This window comes from Tenrec ecaudatus, chromosome 18 (genome assembly GCF_050624435.1).
Source record: "Tenrec ecaudatus isolate mTenEca1 chromosome 18, mTenEca1.hap1, whole genome shotgun sequence".
NCBI lineage: Eukaryota > Metazoa > Chordata > Mammalia > Afrosoricida > Tenrecidae > Tenrec > Tenrec ecaudatus.
Genome location: NC_134547.1, coordinates 51,815,948 through 51,839,099, shown reverse-complemented (window position 1 = coordinate 51,839,099; position 23,152 = coordinate 51,815,948). Strand labels below are relative to the sequence as shown.

Below are 23,152 nucleotides of genomic sequence, written 5' to 3'. Positions count from 1 at the left end.
CATTGTTCTGGAGGTTCTAGCTAATAGCATAAAGTAATGAAAGGATATCAGGTGTATATGTTTGGGCAAAGAAGTGAAATTATCATTATTCTCAGATGACATCATTTTAGGCTCCATGGTAGGATTGCTGGAAATGACAGAGGACTATGGCACAGTGGCAGGATATAAGATCAATAAGCAGAAGTCAACTGGATTGCTATACAGCACTGATGGGATTACAGAAAAAGAGATAAAGAAGGAAAAAATTTCATAATAGCCTAGCATAAATTGAAATATCTAGGGATATACCTAACCAAAAAACCTAAAAGGTCGGTATGAGGAAAATTATAAAACATTATTACAAGAAAGCAAAGAGACCTTCACAAATAGAAGAATCTCCCATGTTCACAGATCAGAAGACTTAATATTGCACAGATGCCAATTCTGCCTAAGGCACTATATAATTTCATTGAAATCCCTATACAAATTCCAGCATAATTTTCCAAAGAAATGGAAAACCGAGTACCAACTTCACATGGAAAGGGAAGAAGCCCAGAATGGCAAAGAACTCCTCAAGAGGAAGGACAAAGTTGGTGGGCTTCCTTTACCTGATTTTAAAATTTATTATACAGCCACTGATGTTGAAACAACATGGTTCAGGTATAATGATACATAATCAGACCAATGGACAAAAACAAAATATCCAGAAATGAAAACATCAGCATCCAGACAACTGATCTTTGACAAAGTCCCCAAAATATCAAATGGGAAGCAGATGCCCTTTTCAAATTCTGCTGCTGGAAAAATTGGCTATCAGCCTGCAGATGAATGAAGCAAGATCCTTACCTCACTCCATTGATAAGAACAAATTCAAGGTGGTTCACAGACCTCCAAGTAAAACCCCAAACGAGCAGGGTCATCATTGAGAAAGTGGGACAAAGCTAAGAAATGTTGTGCAGGGAATCCATGGGTGATCAGAAATAAAGAATAATACACACTCAACCGAAGAGAAAATAGACAAGTGGGATCTCATCTATTAAAACACTTGTGTTCATCAAAAGGCTTCATCAAGAGAATAACAATAGAGCCCACAGACTGCAAAGTTGTTTAGTAATGACATAATATACAACGGGGTTATCATCAAAACCTATAGAATCTCGTGTTTACAAGAGCAAAACAAATAACCCATTGAGGAGGTGAGCAAAAAACTTGAACACAAGATTCACAAAGACGAACATCTGAATGGCCAATAAGCATATGAGACAATGTTTCCAATCATTAGTCATCCAATGCAAATCAAAACAATTATGAGATAATATTACCCACAAAGACAGCCCAATTCAAAAACACAGAAAGCAATCACTGTTAGAGGGGGTCCAGCAAGACAGAAACACTTAGTCACTGCTGATGGTCTTGTACAGGCACTGTGGAAAGTGATTTGGTGATACATAAAGCATAGGGAAATTGAGCTACCATATGACCCAGTAATTCCACTACTGGAAGAAATAAGAAACAGACCATGACCAGACATCTGCTCGCCAATGTATTTCACTGTGCAGTTCACAATCACAAAAAGTTGGAAACAGCCTAAATTTCCATCAGGATACAAGTGGTCAAAATACTCAAGCACATACACACAACGGAATACTACATATCCCGAAAAAATATTGATAAAACTATGAAACACCTCATCTCGTGGAAAGAGTTGGGGCATATTATGCTGAGTGAAGTTAGCCAAGCACAAAAGGTCAAGTATAGCATGAGGCCACTGAGGTAAATTCAAACAGCAAACCAGGCATAAGGAAAAACATGCACAACATACAATTCCAGGGCTGAGGTCCAGAAATTCTGGCAACAGCCAGACAAGAGCCAATGATTCATACGTCATCAACCTCAGATGCTGATAGCACCTGTGCTGAAAGGCATCTCTACCCCCTTCTCATATGCCCTTAAGGCCCACAGAGGTGTGTGTGTGGGAAGAATAGTGACAGCAAGGGGGGTCTGGGTACTAACCCACTCAAGGGGGGGGGATCTTATTTATAGCTCCACAGGAAAGCAATAGTGAAAGTAGACCTCATCCCAGTGTGCCAATTCATGCGGGCTTTGTTCCTGCTTGGAGTGGCTCATTCCCAGAGATGGTACTGAAGGGCCAGACTCAGCTCAAGACGTGAAGTTCTCTCCCTAGTTGACAGTGCTGCAAAGGACATCCCTGATGATAAAACTCAGGGAGAGTGGCCAGTCTGACCCTCCCACCTGGGGCCAAACCAAGATGGGAGTGCAACAGACCATCGATGGAAGGGAAACTATAAAATCCCTGAAGAATCACAAAAGTAGACTTCTGATTTGGGGGGCAGCACCTGGAACCCCATCTGAATTGGCTGCAGATTACTCATAAGGGGGTCACACTGAAAGAATAAAGGAGTACCTGTGGGGTGGGGTGGGACTAGACTGCTCCATATCTGCCTGTGGAATAGCAACGTGGTCTTATAGGATGCTCGCCTTTCAGACATGATGGCTGAAGAATTAAAAGCATGTATGTGTTGTTTAGGTAAATGGGAACTAGGAGAGGTAAGCTGAAAGAAATAGGGACTGGACTGGTGGTTTTTCACATGCCCTTCTCTCTTTTAAACCTGGAGTTATATCATGATTTTTGTTAAAATTGTGATTATCTGTGTGTTATTTTTGGTGTTTATCTATATAAGATACGGAGAAGAGGCTACTTTATGGAGCCAGTGACTGGACCGATGGTTCCTGGCGGGTATGGGAGGGCAGTGGGGTGGGGAGAAGGGAAAGGAAGGTCAATAATGACCGGTAAAGAGAAGAGTAAGTGTTCTACATTTGATGGCAAGGAGTGTGTGACTTTTCTTGTTCTGTTCAAACAATTTAATAGTATTTTAGATGAATTACTGAGAGGTGAAAAAATGGGTAAATATAACAGTGGGGTAGTGTAAATATATGTAATTGTATAAAGATATGGGTGTTTGTTTAAACACATATATATATATATATATGAACATGTAATAAGGAAACATATAGACTGTGGATTTCTACTTAAAGCTTGCCTCATACAAGATCTATTTGTTCTATTAATGTGGCATTGTGTGACACTCACCTTCATGGCACTATCGTTGAAGAGAAAATGGGTCCATAGGCAATGTGGTGAAGAAAGCAGATGGTGCCTGGCTATCAAAATTATAGCATCTAAGGGTCTTAAAGGCTTGTATTTAAGCAAGTAACCATCTATAAAGGAAGCAACAAAGCCCACATGGAAGAAACACACCAGCCCGCATGATCATGAGGTGTCTGCGGGAAAAGGTATCAGGAATTCAAAAACACGCAAGCAAATGGATGTGAAGGAGTGTGCATGCAATAGAGACTCACAATCCACCTGCAAGATTATTGAACAGTTCCTATCAGAAGGGCCACATGAAAAGGATGATAAATCCCAGTGTAGTATGGCACTGAGGAGACACATAGCTATCCACTAGTTCTTGAAGATTTCCTTCCCTTACTTTTATGATTTTTATTTGTTTTACCTCATTAACCATTGTATGTTTTCTTATGTTCGTTTGTGTATTTAAGAAAGTTCAGTACATAAAAGCCAAGATACATAACCCTTCAGAAACAGTAACAGGAGTAATGGTTCCCTGAGAATACAGGAGGAAGTGGAGAATAGGGAGCTGATAGCATTGATGATTGTATACCCCTACCTGATGGGATTGAACAACAGGATTGTAAGTGAATGGCTATATTGGAATTTTTAAGATATGTCAATAAAATAGTATAAAAATAAAATTATATATATATTAAATTAAGGGCATTATATAGTAAGCGTAGAGACAGCACAGCATGATGAGGACAAGGGAAGGTACTGGAAAATACACAAGTATAAAAGACAACAAAGGCAAATACAGATACAATAATATAATAGTAGTGATAGCAAGCAATATCTATGGGTAGATATATAGATAGAAATGCAAGCGGAACAGATGTAGGAAGCTAAATCAAGCACAACTACAAATGCATGTACTTTGGCAGAGGTTATCTAACATCTAACTATTATTCTCTCCCCTACCACAGAAGAAAGTGAAGAAAATCAAAGACTCAAGGATACATTTGTCCAAAGGACTAATGGACAACACAAACTACAGCCTCCAGTAACCTGAGACCAGAAGAACTAGATGGTGCCCGATTACCACTACTTACCTATGATCAGGACCACAATAGAAGGCCTATTTAGTGAAAGAAGGAAAAAAAGAGCAGATTTAAGGGTCTTAATTGAGAATGGTAGAATCCCTAGTCTGTTACCTTTCCTGAATTGACATCCTCTGCTACCTGACAGTATCGACTTTTAGCCAAACGATAGACAGGTTTACAAAGTTAACAATCCATGAGAGAGGAATGTACTAGTCAACATGATTAATCACACAAGATCCACAGGGGTAGCATTTGTCAAAAAATGAAACCCTGAAGGGAGGAAAGGGCAGGAGAGAATGACTAATTACTGGAAATAGGGAACGCGGGGAAGTTGAAAAAGTACTAATATTTCACTGAGGGAATTGCAACGTGACATAAAATATATGTACATTGTTGAATGGAAAACTTATTTGTTCTATAAACTTTTACCCAAACTAACCGAAAAAAAAAACTGAAGAAGAATGAAGAGGTTGTTAGGTTGAGTTTTGTAGAGAAACAAAACCAAGTTGTATGTATTTCTCTCTATATATAGCTAGAGCTATCTCTATTGCTATATTTATCCATATATATATAACTAAACTTTCTGTATATGATATATATATATACATATCATATATAAAAACTTTATGTCAAGAAAGTTGTTCAGTCAAATTCACTTGAAGTCCATGAGTCAGGTGCTAGCTAGAGGGACTCTGAACTCACACAGCTGCCTTATGAAACAAGAAGCAAAAACATGAAGCAGGGAGTGGATATAGATTCATATGGAACCAAGGTTGGCAGGAACATATCAAGGTGGAGCCAGCTTACAAGGATGGCAGGCCATAGGGACCACTGGCCTAGGTGTCAGAGTCAGGTGCAGAATCCCAGCAAGCAGGAAAGTAAAGTGGGGTAAGAGAATAAGAGACCAGTTCTCCCCAGTGCCTCTCTTACATAAAGACCACAGTCCCAATAGAACATTGGGTGTGTCCTGATAGAGAATTTGGGCCCTGCCCCTACTTTCATACAGGTACATCAAGTTGACATAAAATCTAGCTATTTCAAAGGTCATTGTAATGAGACAACTTATAATAAGGAAATAAGGGATCTGACACTAAGTGGACACCTGCCCCTCCCCCAGAAGGATTTATTTCAAAGGACAGCATTGGAACTGTAGCTCCAGGAGAGGGACATATCTGATCGGAACACACAGGAGCATATGAGTGTAAGTAAGAGAATGGAACACATGCTGACCCACCAGGCTGTGAGGATGATGTTCCTGAGTAGAGCAGCCAGTCCAGAGAGAATCACATGGCCAGCCCCACTATGAGACATGACGCCCCTCACTGACCCATAGCCCTGCAGGGGACAACACCAAAGACACAGTATGGGAATTGCACCTGACCTGATCCCACCACACTGAGGCAAAGCACAGGAGGAGTGCAGCAGAACAGCAAGGGAATGGAGCAGCAAGGTCCCCAGGGAATGCTGAAGGTGGACTTTGGGGCCAGGGCGTGGTGCCCCAACAGACTGGATTGGAAAACACTCCTAAAGGCCAACAAATGATCCTTGAACTAATTACAAGTTTTTCTTTCTTGCTGTGTTTTGTTTTGTTCTTTGTCAGTGGTTTGTTGTTGTTGTTTTGTTGTATATTGTTGCTTGGTTTTGCTCTGTCTTGTTTTTGTACATGTTATCTCCGCAGGTCTGTCTAAGTAAGATAGGCTGGATGAACAATTTGGAGGAGAAAACAACGGGACCAACAGTTTTGGGGGGCATGGGATAAGGGGAGGTAGGGGGAAAGGAAGTGGTGTTAACAAACCCAGGGACAAGGGAACAAGTGATCCAAATTGGTGGTGAGGTAGGTGTGAGAGGCCTGGTTGGGCATGATCAAAGGTAATGTAATGAAGAGGTATTGCTGAAACCCAGGTGGGGACTGAGCATGATAGTGGGACAGGAGGAAAGTCAAGGGAAAGAGAGGAAAGATCTGGGAGGCAAAGGGCATTTATAGAGGTCTAGATGAAGACATGTATGGAAATATATTTATATATGAGGATGGGGAAATAGATCTATGTGCCTATATTTATAGGTTTAGTACTAAGGTAGCAGAAGAATATTGGGCCTCCACTCAAGTACTTCCTCAATGCAAGAATACTTCCTTCTATTAAATTGGCATTCTATGATGCTCACCTTCCCAACACAACCGCTGAAGACAAAGGGGTTGAATAAGCAAATGTGGTGAAGAAAGCTGATGGTGCCCGGCTATCAAAAGATATAGCATCTCAGGTCTTAAAAGCTTGAGGGTAAATAAGTGGCCATGTAGCTCAGAAGCAACAAAGCCCACATGGAAGAAGCACACCAGCCTGTGTGATCACGAGTTGTTGAAGGAATCAGGTATCAGGCATTAAAGAACAAAAAATCTTATCATTGGGTACACATCTCCACAATACAATCACTGAGGACAAATAGATGCATAAGCAAATGTGGCGAAGAAAACTCATGGTGCCCGGCTATCAAAAGATATAGCTTCTGGGGTCTTAAAGGCTTGAAGGTAAACAAGCGGCCATCTAGCTCAGAAGCAACAAAGCCCACATGGAAGAAGTACACCAGTCTGTGCAATCATGAGGTGTCAAAGAGATCAAGTATAAGGCATCATCCGAACAAAAAAATCTTACCATAGTGAATGAGTAGGGGAGTGTGGAGTGGAGACCCAAAGTCCATTTGTCAGCCACTTGAGATCCCCTTGCATAGGGATCTAGGGGAGGAGGCTAGCCAGTCAAGGTGCGATTTAGCACTGATGAAAAATACAACTTTCCTCTAGTTCCTAAATTCTTCCCTCCTCCCCCTCTCCCCTCCCCTTACTATCATGATCTGAATTCTACCTTACAAGTCTGGCTAGACCAGAGGATTTACACTGGTACAGACAGGAACTGGAAACACAAGGAATCCAGGGCAGATGTTAACTTCAGGACCGGGGTGTGCCTGACGATACTGGGAGGGTAGAGGGAGAGTGGGTTGAAAAGAGGGAACCAATTACAAAGATCTCCATGTGACCTCCTCTCTGGGGGACAGACAACAAAAAAGTGGGTGAAGGGAGAGGCCAGACAGGCCAAGATATGACAAAATAATAATTTATAAATTATCAAGGGCTCATGAGGGAGGGGGGAACAGGGAGGGAGGGGAAAATAAGGATCTGATGCCAAGGGCTTTAGTGGAGAGCAAATATTTTGAGAATGATGAGGGCAATGAATGTACAGATGTGCTTTACACAATTGATGTATGTATAGATTGTGAAAAGAGTTGTATGAGGCCCTAATAAAATGATTTTTAAAAAAGAACATTTAAGAATTATAACTTATTTCCAGGTTTTAAAGTTCTTGTATCAAAAATACTCTTGTATCTGATCTGCATTGTTGTGTAATATAGTTTAAATTGTGCATCTGAACTCTCTATTGTGTCACAATAGTGTTTAAATAAAAAGGAAGAAATCACACATTTATTACATACCTAACATGCACCAGTGATAAAAATCTGGGCCATAATTCAAAGGAAAAAATCTTCTCGTAGAAATGAATAGCAATAAACCCAGAGAATTGTTTTTCCCAGAGTCACACTGCTTTCAATGTTACAACAGTATTCAAGATCAAAATTGCTTGACTTCCAAACCAGCATTCTTTTAACTTTTCAGTTTGAGCAAAGTATACTAACTCCAGGAAAGGTTATGACTGCTGCAATTGTTCTTACTTGCCTCTCCTTTCTCCCAATGAAATTGCCCTGGTTCTAAAAAGTCATCCAAAGACAGAAAGGTAGCAAAATCACTGGGTACCTCCCTCCCCACCATAAGTAAGTATGTTGACAATATATGTTTCATACTTGACATCCATCTGGCAAAGGGAAGCCCCACATTAATAAAGAAATGAAGATCTGTACTTGCCTGGAGGCTTAAGTGGCTAATATAGAAGTCATTATTTTATGGAGAAAGAAATGTTCTATTCAACCAGTTCATCAAATTTATATATCTAAAGGACACATTGTGTTGGCACCCAAGGGCAAAGTAAAATGGTTCTGTAAAAGGGTAAAAATGCCATCGCAATTTTTAAATGATAAATCAAGCAAATAGTTCTATTACCTATTAAATTTTGGAACTGGTTTTCAAACTGAAGGATAATTCAGAATATCTAAGAAAATATAACAGAAAAGGAAGTATAACCTCTGTGCCCTTCTATTTTTTTAAAACCAATATTAGATTCACTTGCTGTTGAGAGTCACTGGTCAACAGAGTTGGCAAACAAAGAAACCCAAGTGTACTTCTGCAGCATAGTTCACACACACCCTAAAATATTAATTCGGAGATTAATACCTGGCAGCTTAAGGGTGTCCATGAGGGATTTCATTGACCTACTTTATTGACTTACTCAGTGTTGGCATACTTAATAATTTACAATTATTGTTATTTAATTGATAAATGTTTTAAAATTAAACTTTCACATTAGAATTTCAATTGTAATGAAGGCCCAGGTCTTTTCTTAATCTGATGTTTTCATTTTGTTGTAATGAAGGTTATAAAAAAGGAGGAAGTCACAAACTCCTTATGTGCTTAACCTGTGCCATGATTGCCAACTTCCTTTAGTTACTGTTTCAAATTCAGCTCTAAATTCAGAGTCTAAATTCACTTGATGCAAGCCAAAAGGCTGAGAAGCGATTCAGAGTCTAAATTCATTGTGAAGCACAGTATATTTTTTTCTTGTGAATCTTACTATTTTCTGATCTTGGTTTTCTCTTCCAATGCCCCCTTTTACGTTTAGGCAACTGGTTGCTTCCACTCTAGAGCTGAGATTTGGGGAAAGGCCTGAACTATTTTTACATGAATACTTTGTACATGAACCCTTCTTAACTATTGGCTACTGATCACTGGTTCTTTCTCAGGTGAATTATGTGTTGGATTCCTTGAGTTTCCCTAACACGTAGGCAAGAAGACTTTGTCACACAATTCATAAGATCTAGGCCACTAACCAAATGACTGATGGTAAAAATCAACTCCTAGAAAGAGTCTTATGGGGCTGTTCTCCTCTGCTCTATTATATCATGTATTGAAATTGATAATACAGAAGTAGAGCTCATTGGTAATTCCCTAGGGACGGTTCACTAATTCAGAATAGAGTCCCCCCTGCCAGCACCTTAGTCATTCAGGAAGTCCACTTGGTCAGTATGCATTTCAAGGTTAGACAGATGTAGCAAACACAAAACAGGCCTCATGTAATGAACTTCACTCTCAAAGAGCCAACCCTGTCTTTGTTTTACAATCTGTTTTCTAGATTATTACCTAAAGTATTTGATTTTTGTTTTGCTTTGTTTTCCAAGAATAGCTGTGATACCAAGTACTTGTTCCACAGACGCTTACCCTGGCCACTTCTGAGCTCCTCACTCTACCTGGGAGAGGTGAGATCACACTGACAGCTTACTTTACACGCTAACCTATCTAATCCTCAATTTTATATTTTCTTGGTTCATACTCATTAACCACAGTGGTTAATATGTGTGGAAAGATTCCTCTATACCAGGCACTGATATGAATTCTATGTCTTGCCAATCCCTCTCCAAAAGATATGGTAAAGTTTTAATTGCTGTACCTGTGAAGGTGTCCTAGTTCGGAAACGGAGCCTTGAAGATGTTCTCCCTCACACGAATATGAAGTCCAGTTCAAGGAAGATTAGTTGTAATCCCTCTTGAGTGATGTCCTATTAAGGAAGGAGAGAAGATTTAAAGAAGGAACAATGGCCACAGGACAAGGAAGTTGTGTTGAGACTACAAGCCAAGAATGGCCAGGGTCCTGAGAAACAGAGATAAAAGAAAGGGCTTTCCTGGAGAGCCCCTAATAAAATGAGAACTTGGGAGGCAACAGGGCTCGCCACACCCTGAATTCTCACCACCTGCCTCCAGACCTATAGCCATCTATCATTTGATATATATTTTAAAATATCCTTAGCAAATCAATATATATCGTCATCAAAATATAAAAACTGAAGCTTTTCAAATTACAAAAACATATTTTTAACACTTTACTGTGCTTTAGGAGAAAGTTTATATGTTCAACAGGGTTCTCTAGAGAAACAAAACCAGGACAGAACACTTATGAAATATATATATATATATATCATATTCTATCTATCATCTATCTATGGATAGATATACACATCAAGATGAATATAACAGCTAATCAGTCCACACAGCAATACAGAGGGCTCAGTTTAACTCACTTCTATGAAACAGTTAATGTACCAGAAGTCCTTCCACTCACAAGGGCTGCTGGGTCCAAGATCAAGGAAAGAGACAGTTGAGTCTTCTAAAGAGCAATGAAGGAAGTCCAGCCACAGGGAGCAAACAGCAGGGCAGGTCACCAACAGCCAGCCAAATGACAGGAACCAACAGTCCCCAGCTCAAGCGATGTATAAGATGTACATACCAGCAGTGGGCGAAGCAGATCTCAAAGGAACCTCAAGCTCTAGCAACACGATCCAAGGTTTGGCTGTCCTACAGGTAGTGTAGCTTGTAAGCTGAGGCAGAGAACTAGCTAAGGCAGCCACACACTGGTCTGATCCCCAGAGAGCAAGAGAGAGACAGGTGGGACTTGCCAAGCCATTTATCTCTTTGCCCTCCAATCAAACTGCGACCTTATTAATCCCACATGTTCCTAGTGGCCAGGTTGGCACAATAAGCCCACCCATCACAGTTTACAGAGCAGTTTCATCCAATAATTCATAAATAAATTGTCCCATGACATTAGCTGCAACCTCTGCATGTGTTAGTGCTCTCTCTAATTCCACCCTAGGGTCCCATTTCTTTTTGACTGGTTTCCCTGCTACTTCCTGGCTTCCTATCTTTGCTTTTGGGTAAATGTAATCCTTTTGAACTACTATAGTTGGTCATTCTAAGGAAGACATTCGTCTCGAATAGTGTTGCTTGTTTTACAGTTCAGTCTATTCTGGTTGAAAGACTGCCTCTTGGAGTGGCTTCAGTCCCATTCTAACCAAGATGTAAATCTATTCAGATGGGCTGGGTACCATCTAGTCCTTCTGGTCTCAGGACAGTGGAAGCCGTGGCTCTTGTGGACACTAATCTTTTGGACAAATTGTTTCCTTGAACCTCTGTTTTTCTGTACTATGCTTTACTCTAGGCAGGAAGAGGCTAACAGCTGTATCTTATACGGCCATAAGTAAGCTTGTAAGACCCCAAATGTTACTCAGCAAAGTCGGTGTAGAACATTATCTTTATTAACTATGCTATGCTAATTTATTAGATGTCCCCTGAGACTGTGGTTCTTATCCAAGAGTATAGCTGTATTTAGATATTTCTACAGTGTTTCCGTAACTAGACCCCGATATGGTCAGTTACTTATATGCACAGAGGGAGCTTCAAAAAGTTCGAGGAACAATAGAATGAAAAGATAATGAGACATTCCCCATGAACTTTGTGAAAGCATACATGCAGCACAAATAATATATCTGTAGAAATACCCTCAATCATACTTGAAATTAGCACACCATTGTACCACCAGATTTCTTTTTTTCTTCTTAAATCATGTTATTGGGGGCTTGTGCAGCTCCTATCATAATCCATACACAGATCCATTGTTTTAAGCACATTTTTATATTTGTTCCAATCATTTTCAAAACATTTTCTTTCCATTTGAGTCCCTGGTATTGACTTCTCATTTTTATACCCTCTTTCATGAACCCTTGATAATTTATAAATTATTATTTTTTTCATGTCTTACACTGACCGATGTCTCACTTCACCCACTTTTCTGTTGTCTGTCCCCGTGGGAGAGGGTTATATGTAGATCATTCGGTTCAGTTCCTCCTATTTCCTCCCACATTCCCCTTACCCTCCAGGTGTCACTACTCTCATTATTGGTCCTGAGGGGTTGGTGTATCTGTCCTCTTATCTGTACCCATGGAAATGCTCTGGTATAGCTGGATTTGTAAGGTAGAATTGTGGTCATAATAGTGGGGTGGGGGGGAAGCATTAAAGAACAAGAGGAAAATTGTATGTTTCATGAGTGCTATGCTGTACCCTGACTGGCTCTCTTCTTCCTGTGACCCTTCTGTAAGGGGATGCCAATTGTTTACAGATGGGCTTTGGGTCTCCACTCTGCATTCCCCCTCATTCACATTGATATTTTTTGCTCTGGGTCTTTGATACCTGATCCCATCAATGCTTCATGATCACACAGGCTGGTGTGCTTCTTCTGTGTAGACTTTGCTGCTTCTCAGCTAGATGGCTACTTGTATATCTTCAAGCCTTTAAGATCCCAGATGTTATCTCTTTTGATAACCAGGGACCATCAGCTTTCTTTACCATATTTGTTTATACACCCATTTTGTCTTCAGTGTTCATATCGGGAAGCTAAGCATCACAAAATGCCAGGTTATTAGAACAAAGTGTTTTGCCTTGAGGGAGTACTTGAGTAGAGGCCTTATATCCATCTGCTACCTTAATACTTAACATATAAATATATGTACATAGAGCTATTTCCCTATCGTTATATATAATTATATTTACATATATATGTTTATGCCTGCAATTAGACCTCTATAAATGCCCATTTGCCTCCTCATTCTTTCCTCTATTTCTTTTTACTTCTCTCTTGTTCCACTATCATGTTCGGCCTTCATTTGGGTCTCAGGAATTCCTCTAGTTTACAATGCCATTTATCAAGCCTCACCAGGCACCCCACACCCTCCTAACCATCAATTTTAGATCACTTTAGATTTCTTGTATTTACCATTCAAACTCAACTCCAAACTCACTGCCACTGAGTCCATTCCAATTCATAGTCATCTTATAGGACAGGGTTGAACTGCCCTTATGGGGTTCTAAAAACAAGACAAAAAGACTCGCCTTTTCCCTGCACAGTGTGTGGTAGTTTTGAACTGCTGACCTCTCAGTTAGCAGCCCAATGGGTAACCACTAAGCAACCAGGGCTCCTTTTCTATTTACTATAGCAGACTGAAGACCAAAATCACTGCCATCAAGTGGAAAGTCACTCACAGTAACCCTATAGGACAGAGTAGAACGGCCCCTGTGATTTTCTCAGACTGGAACTCCAATGGGATTAGAAAACCCTGTCTCCTGTGGAGCAGCTGTTGGTCTTGAACTGCTGACCTTTCAGTTAGTGTCCCAATGCAGAGCCACTCTGCCAACAGAGCACCTTTTTTTGCATCCTCCTCAATATCTTCTTTGACCTTGGTTGTGTGGAGCTCACCTCTCCCATATTGTGTATTGCTTTCCACTTGGCCAGAATTACTATGGCTACTTTCTACTTAGTGAATCTCCCTGTCTTCCTCTCTCATCTCTGGTGACTATCAGAGAGTGTTTCTTTCTGTCTGTAAATCTTTTCCTGGCTTTTAAAAATTGTGATCTCAAATAATATTTATCCTTTTGTGATTGACATATTTCACTCAACATAATGTGCTCCAGATTCATCCATGTAGACTGAAGTTAATTTTGGTCTCTTAGCTGATGTTCTTCTTAGTTTCCAAGGAGTTGATTCTGCCTCATGCATAGCCCGTGTATGCAGAGTAGAATTTCTCCATAGGGTTTTAAAGGCCTTTTGGAAGCAAATAGTTATTTCTACAAGGCGCTACTAGACCAAATGAATAACATTTCTGACTCATAGCAACCCTGTCTAAGGTTTCCAAACAGTCCATCTTTATAGGAACAGATAGCCTCATCTTTCTCTCATGGAATGGCTGGTGAGTTTGCACCACTGACTTTATGATTAAATTCAAATGCTTACCAGGCTGCGGGCAGGTTCATGCTGTCAACCTTTTAGGTATTTGTGGAGCAGTTCGCCTTTTGCAACATTGACCAACTCCACTTGGCAAGTCTACAGAATGAAGACGAGAAGGTGGCAGAGCCTGCAGCTCTACAGCTTCCAAGTGATGTTCATCATCACTGCACTCTGGTGTTGCCCTGCCTCCCGGCACTCACTGGGATTCTACTTATGATGGCAATTAGTCAATTACTTTTTAAAGGAAATACAACTACTAAATTGTGAGAGCCTACTTCGCCCGATCCCCAGACTAGCCACTGATATCTCATTTATTCAGCGTAAGAGTAAAATTGTTATTACAAGTCCTAATTTAGAAGTGAAAAATAGAAGAGTTAGAGAAATACCGTAGTTGCTCTGTGCTAACACAGTCCGTCCATTAGGTGTCAAATACAAGATTGGACCCAGGCATCTTGACTGTATAACCAATGTCGCTCACAATTTCTCTCAACTACCTTCCTAGAATGCCGAGAGCTCACTAATATAGGGCCACCGATACAACTAGTTCCTGAATGGTGTGTAAGAAAATTTAAGAGTCTATTAAGATGCAGTGAATACATCAGTTTTATTCTAAGCTTTAGCTCAATTATATGAGAGCTGGTTATATAGGCTCTGGAGATCTTTATTAGACTACCAAGGGCAAGGTGAAAAGTATGTATCAGTGTATCATCTACATATATGTCCATATGATTAAATAGTTTAATAAGTTTTATAATAATCATTATTGTAACGCATGGCATTATCTTATATCAAATGATAAAACATTTTGCGGGAATGTTTTATGTTATTGCAGCTAACTCTTCCTGAACAACAGGACACGGTATTAGTATGTGAATTAGAATTGCATTCATTGTTCATTGAATGTCTGTGTCTCGCATGATAACATAATTGATAACTTAGACATGTTCACTTTGCTGCCATAGTAACCTTGAAAAATCTAGCTCTAAAACAGAATATGTCCTTGTGTCAGGTGCTACTGCCTGCCCACTCAACGGCATTGCCCTCCTTATCTCTTATCAACAGAAGTGGATGTGAATCCAGTAGTAGCAAGCTGTAGAAAGATAGACATGGATTATGATCGGAAAAGGTGTACCCTTTTGTCCCTTTACCATTTTCTCTTGTAAATAAGTATGACCCGATTATGCCATTTGGATCAATATCTGGTAGATAATACCTTCTATAAGAATTGTTAGGGGGCCCAGGTGTTGGAGTGGTTATGCAGTGAGCTGTGGTTCACGTGGCTGGCAGTTTGAAACCACCAGCAGCTCCTCGAGAGAAGGACTGGGCTCTCTACTCTGGTAAACACTTACAGTCTGGGAAACCCCCGGGGCGGGTTCTCCTCTGTCCTACAGGGTCCAATTGAGTGTCATCAACTCAATAGCAGGGAGTTTTTGACAATATTTTCTCATATTTTTTTCCAGTGTTGCAAGAAAGAGAAATGTAAGAGAAACAACACCAACACATATCAGGCTGATGCTCTTTTCCTGTTTTAAGTAATTTCATCTGACGAAGAGACGTTTAAAGACAGGACAGCATTATTGGATCTGCTACACAAGAAACCTCAACGGTTTGCATTGAGTATAACGCAGTAACACAGTGGAAATTTCCAGGCACTTGATCGTATACTTGAGTCACTACATACCATTTTGAGTGACCTACTTCCAGCCTTCTTGGTTTATAGTCAAACTAATTATCTTTAATAATTTAATAAATGTTAGTTTAATTTGCCTTTCTGGGCAGATGAATACATATTCTTGATTCACAGACCATTACTGTGAAAAATCAGCATAACAGCCTCTCCGTGATCCCATGTCCTAATTCCTGGGATCTGTGAATACTGTACTTCACCTCCCAAAGGTAATTTTGTATTAGGATTAAGTTTAAGAACTTTGAGATAGGGAGGTTAATTTACATCATTCAGGTGTGTCCAAATTATGATCCAGAGTCCTTAAAAGCAGAGTCTTTAAAGGAGCACAGAGCAGCTGCGGCTGGAGAACAAGACAGAGAGCTAGCGTGTGGCCAGCTCTGAAGATCGAGAAGGGTGTCAACAGTGAAGGAAAAGCAAGGCAACTGATTTGTTCCCAGAGACTCCAACCAGGAACACAGCACTGCTTGCCGTTTGATGTCAGCCTGCGAAACCTCTGCGAGCGCTGCGTCTGTAACCCGAGAACTGTAAAATAATATATTTGTGCTGTTTTAAGCCACTAAATCTGTGGCAATCTGTAATGGGAACAATAGAAAAGCAATACAATTACTAATGCTTGTTCTTTTTGCCTAGGGGTAAAATAGATCAAGATAGTTCTCAGAGAGCACTGGGGTTGTTAAATGTTCATGGTCAGAGGACCAGCTTCAGATTAGGAAAAAGAAAGAAAAGAAAAATAACCAGTCTTCAAGAGATGAGATACGTTTTGTCCCTTAATTGCAATTTGCAAATGTTATACCAAGGTGTTGAGCCTCAACGAAATACAAACGCACAGTAGCACCCAGGAAGAAACATGGGGCTTAAAAATGAACAAAGCTGACAATCTGAGGGTAAACATTTTTCTCTTCATTAAAAATAAGTGAGGCATTAATAAACTCAAGGCTTAAGAAAGGTCTTTGGTTCAAGAGAACATAAGCCATGCATTTTCTCTCTGGCTTTACTTGATGCAGCAAATTTGAGTTTCAGGAAGAAATTTAATTCCTATTCCTCAGTTTTTCCATCTGTAAACAAGTTGCTGTACTTGGCAAGGGCTGCAGTAGAAATCGAGTCTTAAAATAATGAGGAGCACTCCAGGGCCTCAATACAGACCCTAAAGGACAGAACAGAACTGCTTCTTTGGGTTTCTGAGACCAACTCTTTACAGGAATAGAAATCCTTGCCATACTCTCTCAGAGAGGCTGGTAGTTTTGAACCACTGCTCTTGTGGTTACTTGCCCAACATATAACCACCACATGACCAAATTAGGTCTATATCATAGTAGGTTTTAAATCTATAATCATTTCCATTTTTCTCTTTCCCTGGTCATGGATCTATGGCAGGCTTTTATTTTGGTCTATTAAAAACAAATTCTTGGAATTTTTTTCCATGTAGGTCTTATATGTAGACTCATTGCGAAATGGAATGATTTTTGTTAGATTTATGGGGATTTTCCTTCTTTCCCACCAACCTTGCTTGTGGGCACTTCAGTTAGCTCCTCTGCTGTAAATAAATATTAAGTGCCTTTTAACATTATGATTTTTAAAATTTATAAAGTTCATCTTTTGGAGAAGAGAAAGATGTTCCATGTTTTATAGACCCACTTGAATAGTCAAAGATTCACTGATGCTATGAAAAAGTAGTCAATTATATATTACAATGTTTTATAATTAAAAGGACAAACTATGGTGTGTGTGTGTGTGTTGCACACACAGACAGAAATATATAGTCCTTCTTTGAAACAAGCTTTTGATGATGAAAAGACTGTCAATTGGGTGAAATACTATAGAGAAAACATTTCAAACTAATGAAATAGAAGAAAATAACAATGATAATCCTGAGTCATGTTGAAAGAGAAATACAAGTGTAGATCATCATAATAAACTGGGTGTCAAAGAGCAATGTATATAGAAAGTCTCGTTCTGTTTCAGATCTCAACACATCTTCATTTTGTCTTATGAGTTTTGAATGACTAATTTAAATTATTATTATCTTACAACTACAACCTCTCACTTTCAGAATATTTTCCAGTAGTTATATGTCCCTACTGCTAAGCTGATGTCACACATTTAAAATTTATTTTGCAAAATAATCCACTCCTCATCTGTTTGTTGTACTTTGGTGGCTTCTGTGTTGCTATGCCACTGAAGTTATGTCAATTGGACTTCAAATACCAGAGGGGTCTTCCATGATGATTTGGTTTCAAAACAGCTTGGGCTGCTTACTGCAAGGTCAGCAGTTCAAAACCACCGGCCACTTCTCATGAAAAAGGCTAGGGTTTTTACTATTGTAAAGAGCTACAGTCTTAGAAACTCACACGGGCAATTCTAACTTGTCCTACAGGGTCACTATGAGTCAGAATTTACTCAGTGACAGTTTTCCAGACTAAGAAAAAAATAGAAAGAAAGAAGATGTCATCAATTTATGAAGTATTATTCATTAAAAACCTTATGAGTTGCAACAGCACAATTCCGGACACATAATATTGTTGGAAGATGAGCCCATCCGGTTGGAAAGAACTCAAAATATGATTCCCAAAGTAGAGTTGAACTTAATGATGTGGATGGAACAAAGGCTTCAGGACCTTCATCTGCTGATGGGACACAATCCAAAATGAAAGGAAACAACTGCAGACATCCGAGTTATATCTGGAATATCAAGCTTATGAAGGAAATCTAGAAAAACTGGAAATCATCCAAACTGAAATGGAAAGATTGATATCCAAAGCACTAACAGGCAGAATCGCCTGGTGGCACAGACCATTAGTTGCTCAGTTGTAAGTTTTGTTGAAGTCTAATTGACTGTTAATGGCCATTTTAATATGTAATCATATTATTTAACATGCAGTGAATGACAAATTCGAGAGGAATGGCCTTGTGTTCATTGTCAGGATGAATATTTTAAGACATACCTTCAAGTACAATACTCTCTGTAATAGACTATCCATTTGACTATAAGGAAGAGCCAGTAGAGTGAATATTATAAAAATGAATACACCAAGCAGTATAAGCAATGATGAAAGAATGGATGAACTCTACCAACTTTCTCAATCTGAAATCAAGACACATTGATAGTTACTGAGGACTGAAATGAGGAAGTTGAGAATAGAGCATCCTTAGTTGGAAAATATGGCCTTGGTGATGGATAAGAAACTAAAGATTGCATAATAAAGAGAATTATATAAGACCAATTTCTTCATTGGAAATACTCTTTTTTGCAACAATAAAAATGGTGATTTTATGATTGGACATTGTAAGATGGGACACATGGGAATCAAATGGATTAATTAGCCATTGGCCGTGTTGTCACTTTTGATTTTGCTCTTCTCTATCATCTCTGCTCAGATATTTAATCAATCTGCAGATGACACAACCTTGGGGGCTGAAAACTGAGGAGCCTGGAAGCATGTACTGATGAAGATCAGAGGCTACAGCATTCAGCTGTGAGTACAACTCAATATAAAGAAATAGACATCTGTACAAACTATGTTTCTTGAAGCAACTTCCAACAACAGGAAAAACATAGAAAGAACCACAAACCTCAACTATAGAGGAATAAACAAATTCTGGTACATCCATACTATGGAATTTTGTAGATCAATATAAAACAATGAAAACTCTCTTAAATAACACAACACGTGGGCAAAACTAGAGAACATTATGCTTAGCAAATTGGTCAAACTTACAAAGGCAAATATTTAATAATGCCAAAATTACAAGGAAAAATGAAGAAAAACGTGGTCTATACACCATTAGACAAGACTTTCATCGCTGTGAGGAGGCTAGGGACAGGGATCAGGGTGGGTACAGTGGGGGTGGGTACAGGGGGTGGGTATGGGGGGAGGATTGGGATGGGGAGGGACACATAAAAAAATGGAGGATTTAACTGGAAAAAACAACCTCTTCCATATTCCCTACCCTTCTCATCTAAATATTGGTCCAAGTGGCTAAAAAAGGCGGAAAAGCAAAACGGAAGTGGACTTAGAGTCTTTAGGGACCTACAAGTTCATTTCAAACATATGGGGAAAAGAAGTTAAGGAAATAAAAATCCTCACATTTGGCCCGTATGTGAAATCAGGAAAAACAGAGAAAAGATTAAAGTTGCCAAAGACTTAATTTTACTTGAATCCACAATTAATATTCTGGAAGCAACACTTAATCGATAGAATTATATATTCTTTGGTCCAATCTGACCTCGTTAAAGTGTTAACCAGTAAAATGCTACTTTGATACCTAAGGCGTGCTTGACCAAAGCCAGGGTGTTTCCAATCCCCTCAGATCCATGTGAAAGCTGGACAGTAAATGCAGAAGACAGCAGAAGAGTTACCACATTTGATGAGGTTGGCAAAACAACAACAACAACAACAACAACAAAACCCTGGACTACCAGAGAGACAAACAGCTCTATCTTGGAAGAAGTACAGCCAGATTGTTCCTTAGAAGTTAGGATGGTGTATTAGTCTGGGTACATTACAGAAACAAATCCATAGCAACTCATATGTAAGAGAGTTTTATATAAAGGGTAAGTGCACATCAAGAAATCATCCCAACCAAGTACTGCCCAAGCCCACAAGTCCAACATTAACCCATATGTCCAACACCAATCCACAAAGTCCTCCTCCATCTCACAAGACACACACTATGAGGCCGACTGCAGGAGGAAAGCCGAATCAATGAACGTGTAAGCATCTCAGTGTTGGCAGGGGTCTCCACACACAGGTGCTCCAGCACCCTGGGCTATATAGGGGTAGGTCCAGGTGGCTTCTCCTCAGGGATGTCTTGCAGGAAGTGAGCCTTGCCAGCTGAAGCAGGGAACTGGCTAAGGCAGCTGTACCCTGGTTCAACCATCAGAAAGCAAGAAACCCGAGAATTAGAAAGGTGAGTCTCCCTCCACCCTTCGACGAACCCCAAATGTGTTTATTGGCCAGGTTATCACAATAAACTATCTCAGGTGGTGAGACTTTATGTCATGCACTTTGCACGTCACCTAGCAAACCCAGTCTCTTGAAAAGGACACTATGTGTGCTAAAGTAGAAGATCATTGACAAGAGGAAGACTCTCACTAACTTGGATTGGTACACGGTCGGCAACAACGGGTCCAAACAAAACAATGATGAGAATGGTGCCAGGCTTGATGGTGTTTCTGTTGTCTGTGAGGTCAGTGAGTCAGAACCCACTTGAATGTACCCGACAGCAACATGCAAAATAAACGGGTTCTGAGTCAGAGGTTAAACAATTCTTATGGCAGTAAGTAGCATGGCTCTGAAGGCTGGGAAGTCCATCTTGCTTACTTCCAAATGTATGAACCAAGAAACTGACCCTGTAATCTATTCTTTTGATTTATTTAATTAAATAATAATAACAACAACAACGATTATTACTGCTACCAAACACTGAACTGGATTCTGAGGCTACCTTCCTTACACTATAGTTTGGGCTTCAACCCCTAATACTTAAAATGTTGCCTCAAGGTCCATAGTTAGCCACTGGAACCGAGAAGCACACACAATAGCCAGTTGTAATGGAGCAGTGGGATGGGGGATGAGGGATGCCTTGTTTCTCAGTCCTTGTAGCCTCCCACTAATTAACCTCTCACTAATTAGAGATGCCATTTTTAATTACCATCATTTTCCTCTTTAAATATGGTGAAAGCTGACTCACTCGGCAAGGCTCTGGGGTTCTGTGATGTTACAACAGCTGTAAATTACCTAAGTGATTAATATGGCACGTTCGGATGCCCCTGGAGGCTTGTTACCCCTGGGGAACACCAATGTCAGCCACTGAGCTCCACAGCGTGGGGCAGAGTATGTGTTTTTGAGATCTAACCTAATGTAATGGTCTGAAATAGGGAATGCCTTGCTCTAAATCTGGTGTGCCAGATGGTTTCCCGTAAAAGAATCATTCCTACCTGGCACAGAGAACTATCTAGACCAGCCTCAAAAAGTATCACTGGATGTCAAATCACCTTGCAATGACATGTCCACAACCTCCCGTCCTTAGCCACCTTTGTGCGGAGTTCAAGTCCACCCAGAGTGATACATTTTGGTTTTGAAATACACTGCAGGGCCTGGCTCCTATCTACTGTTTTTTTTTTGAATCAGGCTTATTTCTCCAGCATTCACCCCTCCATTTTTCATGTTCCTCTGGCTTACTGGTTTCTTATTTTGGGAATACTAACCCCCTTCAGAGAATGAAGAATGCCACTCTTATCCTAGCTAAGGCACCCTGGTGACACATAAGTGCCCTGTTGCTAATCAAATGATCAGTGGGTTGAGCTACCAGCTGACTCTGGAAGAAAGATGGGGGTTTCAGAACACTTCATTGTGCTCATTTGGAACTTGTACATGGATCAAGAGGCAGTTGTGTAGACAGAACAAGGGAACACTGCATGATTAAAATCAGGAAAGGTGTGGGTCAGGGTTGTAGCCTCTTACCATTAAATTATATTTCCCCCAAATAACTGTTGGAATCCTAGGTCATAGGCCAGTGGATATGCTTCCTTTTACAACTTGTACTAGTTAGTTTTTTGTGCCAACATGGTTCCTGTAGAAACATGTGGGTAGAGTTTAGCCTGTCAATCATGTTGCAATTTTATTGGAGGATGATCGGATAAACAGATCTCTAGAGGTCAGCCTCCTACTCTCTCTGTTTCCACCTTCCTGGTGACAAGGCACGTGGAACCATGTTTAGACCTGTGAGAGCCCTGGAGTGGCTTCCACTGCCACTGGATCCACAAGGCTTTGCACCCACTGGCCTGTGATCCTGCATTTTGCATCATTTCATGTGCTGCATGAGTCTGAAGATGAATTCATTGACTAAAATCAGACTTATGGGATAATTATACTTATGGACTTGTTCTGCCCTGGACTGGGATATTTTCATTTAATTTTTTTTTGGGGGGGGATATTTTCTTCATATAAAATTACTCTTTGATATAAAGCTTTTTCTTAGATATGTATGAGTGTCAAGGAATTTGTTTCTCTAGTCAACCTAGTCTAAACAGGACTATTATTTTCTTTGTTAAATTAAAAGGGCCGTGCTCGCTTTGGCAGCACATATACTAAAACTGGAACGATACAGAGAAGATTAGCATGGCCCCTGCGCAAGGATGACACGCAAATTCGTGAAGCGTTCCATATTTTTAAAAAAAATTAAAAGGGCCATGTTAGTGCAGGGTGTGTCCTAAATCTAATCACTTGTGGGTTGTAACAAGAACAGTTTAGACACAGAAGCAAACACATTCTGGGGGAAGACAGATGCCAAAGGAGGACATTTAATAGGCTAAAGAATTAAAAAAAAAAAAAAGCTCGTTAGCAGCAAGGAAGGAATTGACAGGCCTAGACACTGATTTGTACTTTTAGACTCCATTGCTAAGAAGTTTCTGTTCTTCAAAACTACCCTATTGTATTTGCAGTGTAAGAGCAATAGCTACCTGAAACAGCTTTACAATTTCACCAGGAAAGAGTTTTTACCCGATTTCTTACTAATTTGAT

At 40.0% G+C, this 23,152-nt stretch overlaps 1 non-coding gene across 1 annotated transcript; it reads left to right on the top strand.

Annotated features, from left to right (window-relative positions):
• Positions 1 to 22,695: 22,695 nt before the first annotated feature.
• On the top strand, positions 22,696 to 22,802 carry LOC142432814 (U6 spliceosomal RNA). Its single transcript, XR_012780919.1, has one exon. It is a non-coding gene; the product is annotated as a U6 spliceosomal RNA (small nuclear RNA).
• The last annotated feature ends 350 nt before the right edge of the window (positions 22,803 to 23,152 follow it).